Raw genomic sequence first — 7,986 nt, 5'->3', positions numbered from 1 at the left:
TTAAAGGCTTCACACTTTAAGATTCAAAGTGTTCCATGTCACATCCTCACTGTGTCTACCTTATTCTTTCACCTTATTCTTCTTACCTATTTTTTGATAGGAGTTGTCCAATTCACAGGGGGCTTAAAAACAGGTTTTATCTTTTCATAAGGAAAAATTCTGTTATTGGTTCTGTTTGGTTTGTTTATTTTTTTTCTTTTTTTCTTTTTTAAAGTTTTTTATTTTTTTTTATTGTGGTGATAGAAAAACAGGCCATAATAGGTGAGAGTTGAAAATACTTTGAGATTAAACTAAGAACAGAACTAAGCTAGTGCAAGGTAAATGAAGGACATGGGGATGCTGATAAAGTAGTTATTACTCAGTCAGACTGAGGAAGAGTGTTCGTGGATACAGGACAAATGCATTGCTTCTTGACCTGTACAAACTTCAATAATCTGAGATCAGCATCTTCTTACTTTTCAAGTTAGCATCCTCTGCTTTTACACATCTTCCTTGTTGGGCTGTAAGTAACACCCAGTTATATACCAGCAATTCCCATATTGTATATAAGTATATATATATATGTATATATATAATACATATAATAAGTAGCTGGCAGAAAGTCACAGTTACTTTAACACTGCCTCTAAGAGCAAGTGAGCCCAAACCGTCCATGCTTAGAGGAGACAAATCTGCCCTGTGAGTCACTCAGTTACCAGAGCCAGTGTACTTCTTCACTTGAAGCGTAACAATTGCAGCAGTAATTACTAGTTTCATGGCACCATTATCAGAATTAATTAATTTCTCAGTGCTAACTAGGTCAGACTGAAGGATTCTGTACTGCTGCATGGTGCCAGATCTCAGCCATTGCAGAGCAGTTACTCAATGAAATGTAAGTGATGTTTACACAGCTCCGTCTTGGCAATGCAGAGCCCTTTCCCTTTTCCACTGCCCAGCCTTTGAGGCACGTACTTATATCTGTATTTCCTGCCTATCAGTAAGAAGGAAATGGATCTGGTGAGCTGTGCTGCCTCTATAAAGGCAGTCTGCCTGTTGTCCACCTCTCTGCAGTTTATCCAGAAGCTCCTGAGCTACTTCACAGTGACCATACTTGTTAGATCTGGGTCTGAAAAAGGTTTGCTTCTGCAGAGATGTCAAACACTTGGCTTTAGATTACCTGCAGACATCTGAGAAGAATCTGGCAGCCAAAATTATTGTGTATTTTCATAAACATTTCTCTCACAGAAGGCTTAATTAGATACATAACAATGATGCCCCAGATGGCACAATTTAACCAGCTGGCTTGTATCTTATTTTAATTGCTAAACACATCCACACCCTGTCTTTGTTATGAATTCAGTTATGGAAAAGGATATGAATTTTAAATTGCTGTCTGGCAGTGTTGGAGGGTGAACTCCATCTGCATCACAGAAAAAAAAAATCATTTGGTTGATAAGAGCTCAGGAGCCTTTTGGAAGGAAACATGGATAGGATGCTGTGGTGTGGCCTGATTTATGCTCAAAGCAACACAGAAACATGTAATTCCAGAAGGAGATACCATCTTCCCAATTCCCACTGTCACCAAGGAAGTACCAAGCTGGTGAAAATGCATCTTTTGGTGTCCTACTCCTTTCATTTGGGCAGCTGGGCACATCAGCACTTCAAACCTGAAAGCAATTCAATTATCTTGCTTATGCTTTTTGAGGTCTGAAAATATGCAGGGCTACCTGGGGTTACTGAGGTGTGAACCTGAGCTGTGCCTGTGGTGTGGGGCCATTTCTTCATGGCCACGGCCTCCCAGAGGGTACTTGCTGGTGTACTTGGCTGCCCAGCCAGGGGATTGTGTGGAGCAGGGATAGGACACCTCTTTCTTGGTAAGGACTGCATGCATCTTTCAAATTATAGAGAATACACCGGGTGGGCACCACCGGCCCCTCTCCCTCTCCCTTTCTTTTCCCTCCCTGTCATGTTCATCAGTACTGACATGGGCTGTTGTACCTGAACCCAGTGGTGCCCATTCTGGGAGTGAAGGTGTGAGATTTTCTGTTCCCCTGCCACGTCTGGGGACAGCTGGCAACAGGGAAGGCTGCCTCCCCTGCAAAGGACATGGCTGCTTATGGGAGGGAGCTTTGCTTTACAGCAACAAGAAGATGTTTTCCTTTGATCATTAACTCCAGTTTGACCTTGGGCTTTTTAGGCAGCCAAACACACACATATGCCTCGTAGGCAGAGTTAAGATACCGTCTTAATGCATGTACAGATGCAAAGTGCCCAGCCACACACTTCTAAATGTTTTGGTTTTCTTCTGGATCTCTTTTTCACGATTACAATTTTTCTGCAAATAGCGGTAATCCCATTTGGAGTTTCTTGGAGTGCTGGTTTTGTTGAGGTCTTTTAATTGCTCATCAACTCCTGCATTCGCTCCTTCGTTCGTTCTTGTCTGGTGCCTTTTGTGCTGCGGTTGCTGAAGGCAACACACAGGGCTGCTCTTTCCTGCATGGCTTGTTGTTGTCTTCAGTGGCTGGGCAGCAAAGACAACTCTGGTGTGAATCATTTTGCTCCTCCAATGTAGGAGTTGCCACGAAGAATGATTAAGGGAGGGGAGAAAAAAAAGCGAGAGTGCGAGTCAATGTGTGTGTGTGTGCACAAACTGAGGTTGGGGAAAGTGGGGAGTGGTGTCAATGAGTAGGCAAGTAACAGAGTCTTTCTGCTCAGCAAGGTTTTCTGCACGGGCAGCTGGTTCTTCGTGCTGGGCTCACTTCATTGATTCGTTTACCAGGATTATAGCCTTGCAAAGTAAGTACAGCTTTTTTCTTTCTCTGATACTTTAATTTATGCTGAGCTAATAGTTAACAAATCTCTTATGTGAAACGTAATTGCGTGGAGGGAGTGGGATAAGGAATTTGTACAAAAAATGTACACTTGGAATCAAATAAGCTTTTTTGCCTTCCCCAACAACAGTGTTTTGGTTTCACTTCAAAACTGCTGCAATTGCTATGCTAGATTTCTTTCTTTTTCAAAAGATTCATTGGAAGCATTGAAAAAGATCTGGCAGGTGAGACAGCAAGGGTGTTAGGAATCATTAAAATATGGTGGTTTATTGCAAATGGCTATTCCCATATCAGAAAAAGCAGGTTGTGTATGATGCCATGAAAATCCTCCATGTGCCAAAGTAGGATTTAGTCTGGTTTGTAAGTCTCTGCTAGAGAGGAATATTCTCATTTTCTGCAGAGGTGTGTATGCTCCACTCTGTTTGATCTGAGTTAATAACAAATGACTAACCCACACTTGTCTAAGTGAAGGACAGGAGCTTAGGCATAGTAATTACAATTCTATTTTCAGTGCGACCATTTAGTTTTGAAGAGTTCATTGGCCATTGAATTACTACAAAGCATATTGCAGTGGCTTGTTTCTCTTTCCTTCTTGGAGTGACTTTCCCTGCTGTGTTGCTAACTGTGCTTTTTCCTTGGCCATATGAGGTACTCTGGTCCCACATCAGTCTGATGTCTTGCACTCCTCAATGTCTCTTCAGAGGAAATTGTGTTCTTGTTTTTAATCCAAGTGGTTTGTCAGGTGAGAGTTGTCATTTCTGTAGAAGAAGAAAAGCTCACGGAAATCTTTTATTTCCTTTGTATCTTGTGTTTGCTGAGTAAGAACTGAAGTGGGGTCATGTTAAACTCTTGATCTAGTTTCAATATTAATGCCTCACTTGTGAAATTTCCGTGTGGGTTGTTTCGCATAATTCATCCTCTTGGAATTTTGTTTGGACTGGAGAGACTACTGCACCGGCACTCACAGCTCCTGAAATATAAACCCAAATATAAGCCCTCAGCTCTGGATGGCCAGCATTGTCTGTGCTTTATCTGCCACAGGTATCTTCTCCTGAAAGGACTGCTTAACCGAGACAAGGATAAATAAATACTGTTCTGCTTTATCGGATTATTCCTACCATACAACTAACTTGACTTGTCAGACGTTTGCACACAGATGTTGCTATTCTTGTGATTATATTTTTAAATATAGTTATATTTAGATTTTCCCTTAGTAAGCGGATAGTAAAAAAAAGCCTCTCTGATGTTTTTTTTGGGGGGGGGGCATTTGTTGTAGTTGTTGAATCCAAGAGCGACTAAGCAAAAATGGTGTCTTATACCAATAAACAAGTTTAAAACAGGTTTTTCTGAACTGGTTCCATAGGCTTTCAGCTCCCTTCTGTATCTGAAATGTTTTCTTTCATGCTGTGACAGTCACAGTTTTAAATAAAGTTGGGTGGATCGCAAGCTCCAAGTGCTTAGAAGATGCCCCACTGCTGCGGGCCTTTCTGGAAATGCTGACATCCTGCTTTCCTGGAAAGGAGGGACTCATAAGAATCCAGGCAGAAGGCCTTTTTAAAATTTCATTTTCAGTTTTTTGACTCCTCCCTGTTTGAGGGTTCCCTGTGATTACTGACTCAGGAGCTATGTCTCTTTTCTGAGACTGTTAATGGGCAGCTAATGGGCTTTCCTCTCACTGGGAGCCTCAACCCTTCTCACTTGCCTGGAACTGGCTTTACTGGACTTGCAAGGCTTGGGGTGCTCAAAGCTTTAAAGAGATTTAAGATTTTTTAATATTCAATACTGGAAATTATTTTCAGTAATATGAATGTTGGAATAGAATAGAATAGAATAGAATAGAATAGAATAGAATAGAATTTTATTATAATAAGAATAAGAATAAATTTTATTCTTAATTTATTAATAGTAATTAATAAATTAAGAATAAAAACCTGAGTGACCAGTTGAAAAAGTGGTGGAATAAAAATTATTCTTTGCTATCCGGCCAATCATTCGAGGTTAAGGGTGCAACTGAGCTTTTTTTCCCAACAAAATGTTCTAAATGATCCTTACTTCAATTGTATCATTAAAATAAAAAAAAATAAAATGGAGAGCTTTGCCACTACCAGCAACAGTTTCACTCTTCTCCAAAGAAGTTCTGAGAATATGAGCAGTTACTGGGTGAACAAAAGTACATAAAAAGTTTACCATGAAGTACCTCCTGTTTCTCTCACTGGAAAGAAACATTGAAACTGTATGAAAAAATAATCCAACCTGAAAAGTATCAGAGATACTATTGAGGTCAGAGCAGTTTTTAACTGGCATAAGGGAGAAAAATTTAATTCAATGATGTAAAATTTCCTATTTTATTCTCTTACTCTGAATGTCTTGCAACCCAAGGAAGTGAAACACAAGTGGCACATCTACATCTTAAAATTAACATTAAGCCAGAAAGGAGCAAGGGGTATTTTTAATTGATTATGTTTTCATATTGATTTTTAGCCTGTAAGGAAGATCCAGAGGCCCAAATAGAATAATGTCATGCCAGCTAATACTAATAATATACTCTATTAACAAATTAAATTTTTTCAGGTGCATGATTCATAAGATTTTCTTTGTATTATTTGTCTTTTTGAGGGTGGTAAATGTTTACTGAATGACGCATTCTTGACTCTTGGTGATTTTCCAGCGGTTCCTCAGTAAGAAATACCTGTGAAGTTAATACTTGCCCCAAGTCTTCAATTTTGGGGGGTGGTGCTGGGGTGGGGTGGGGCAGAGAGAGAGAGATTGAGAAGCAGACACAGTATAGGAGTGTATCGTGTGCTCATGCAAGAATGGCTGAGTTAATGGCAAGATAAGTTATGTAGCCCGTGCAGGGAATTTTTTTAAGACATGCACAAGCACAAAAGAGCACGTTTGTGATAAGCAATTGCAGAGAGGCATTTTAAGGAATGATTTTATGTTCGCTTCTTTGCCCTGTTGTTCCAAGTTACTCCCTCATTAGCAGTCTCAGTCCTTCAGACTTGTTCTTGTCTTTGGCACTGTTCTGTCTAAGGTTCTCCTCCCTTAAAAGCTTCACTTTTCTGGTAGTTAGTTGCTTTCATGCCTGAGAAATTGCGTCTACATAAACGAGGTGGATGGTTGCAGTGCTAGGCTGGCACTTGGTCCTCTCTTTACACCCATATGATGTCTGAGACGTTTCCTGAACCTCGATGTGACATCAGCTTGATGCCTGCTGATGCTGTAAAGTGGAATCTCTCGTGGAAAAATTTCTCCTTACCAAGCAGCTGCCAGAGACTGCCAGAGTACTGGAACAGAGACAAGTCCAGCCAGACCCATTCTGAATTCTGAGTCTGACAAGACCTCTGAATGCTGCAAAGCCTACTCCTCTGTATTTTCATGTGGGGATAAGTTTCTCCAGTGAAATATGTTCAATGCTTGCTGTCTTCAAGATAAACTTTTTTTTTTTTTTCTTCTCTCAGTGGGAGGAGATTTGTTAGCAAACAGTTTGTTGCTAACACCAACAGCCAGAACATTTTGCAAGAGTGCAGGGCTGATTAGGTGTGCTTTTCTAATGCTGACTTAAAAAGCCTGGGTTTAATGCCAGTATATCTTTTTTTAAAAAAACTTGATTGAATGCAGTGCATTTCACTAAACTTTTATACTGCATCTTTTAGCCCTTTTAGACAAACTAGTTGTCAGGTAAAACAATTGACTTACCTAGCAGATCCAAGAACACAGCATGTATAAGTTAATTAAAATAAAAATGAAGACATTTCTTTTGTAAAAGGCCTTCTGTAGTCAAACAGGTCTTACAAGTAAACAAAAGTGTTTTCTCTACTGTGATGCAGCCAAATGACGTGCCTGTTCTGTTACTCCCAGAAAAATAGTTATAAAAATTTATACTACCACAAATTATTTGGAAGTCATTACTACTGTCAAGTACCACAGCTGCTCCAGAGTGTCTCTGTACAATGGGGTCAGATGTTCAGCTACATAATGTATGGGCAGCATAACACATGCAAAAAATTCAATTTCCTTTCTGTCTTTGTCAATAGCTTAGTTGGTTTAGCACCAATTTTAACTGTTTCCTTTTTTTCAGGGATACGTGGTATTGGGGGGCATAGTAAGTGTGAAATTCACTATGCCAAAGGGCTCATCTTCTGTGTGATTGCTGTTCTAAAGCCAGACTTGTGCTATTGACAGAAATTCTGGGGTTCACCCTTCTTGGCTTGAATCTACACAAATGTGCTCAGACTAAAGTGCAACTTTGGGTATGTGAAAGCACCTTGGAAGATGGGAATAGTTTCTGGTTTCCCAGAGCACGGACAGCAACAACTGTGCCTTGCCTTTCCTGACTGCACAGGTCATGTAACAGCCCTGTGGCAACTGCAGTTACTAAGAGTGGCTAGGAAAACCTTTGAGTTGGAACAGTGTAAGTGATGGGTGGGCACACTGGTATTTTTTAGAAGGCCTCCTTTAAGTTTCTAAAATAATCTTAATGTACAGGACCAGGCAGCTTTCTGGAGACTTCTAGCAAGGTCAGGGATAATGGGAATCAACCCTGAGAGGATGGACATGTACCAAAGCAAAAGGTCTAATGGACAATTAGCCATGAAGCAAGAGATAGAAAAGTTATGAGACCATTTAAAGACCTGTCTAAGAGCCAGGAGAGCCCAGAGCATAGGTGAATTTCCTTGTGAGTTGGCACATTTTAAGAGTATCTATTAAAACCAAATCAAATTCATATGTGTTCCATTTGACTCAGGTGTGTGTGGGTTGCCCTGACCCACACAGATTTTCTCAAGTGTTTCTGATAATTCTGGTTCTACACAACACATGGCATTGCCTGCTGTCACTTGAACATGATGGCTATTACTGAACCTCTCCTCTCCTCTCCTCTCCTCTCCTCGTCCTCTCCTCTCCTCTCCTCGTCCTCTCCTGCTCCTCTCCTCTCCTCTCCTCTCCTCTCCCTCTCCTCTCCTCCTCCTCTCCTCTCCTCTCCTCTCCTCTCCGCTCTCCTCTCCTCTCCTCTCCTCTCCTCTCCTCGCCTCTCCTCTCCGCTCCTCTCCTCTCCTCTCCTCTCCTCTCCTCTCCGCCCTCTCCTCTCCTCTTCCTCCCCTCCTCTCCTCTCCTCTCCTCTCCTCTCCTCTCCTCTCCTCTCCTCCCTCTCCTCTCCTCTCCTCCCCAGTCCAGA

The sequence above is a fragment of the Sylvia atricapilla genome, chromosome 1, assembly GCF_009819655.1.
Source record: "Sylvia atricapilla isolate bSylAtr1 chromosome 1, bSylAtr1.pri, whole genome shotgun sequence".
Taxonomy (NCBI): Eukaryota; Metazoa; Chordata; class Aves; order Passeriformes; family Sylviidae; genus Sylvia; species Sylvia atricapilla.
This window is presented reverse-complemented; position numbering follows the sequence as displayed.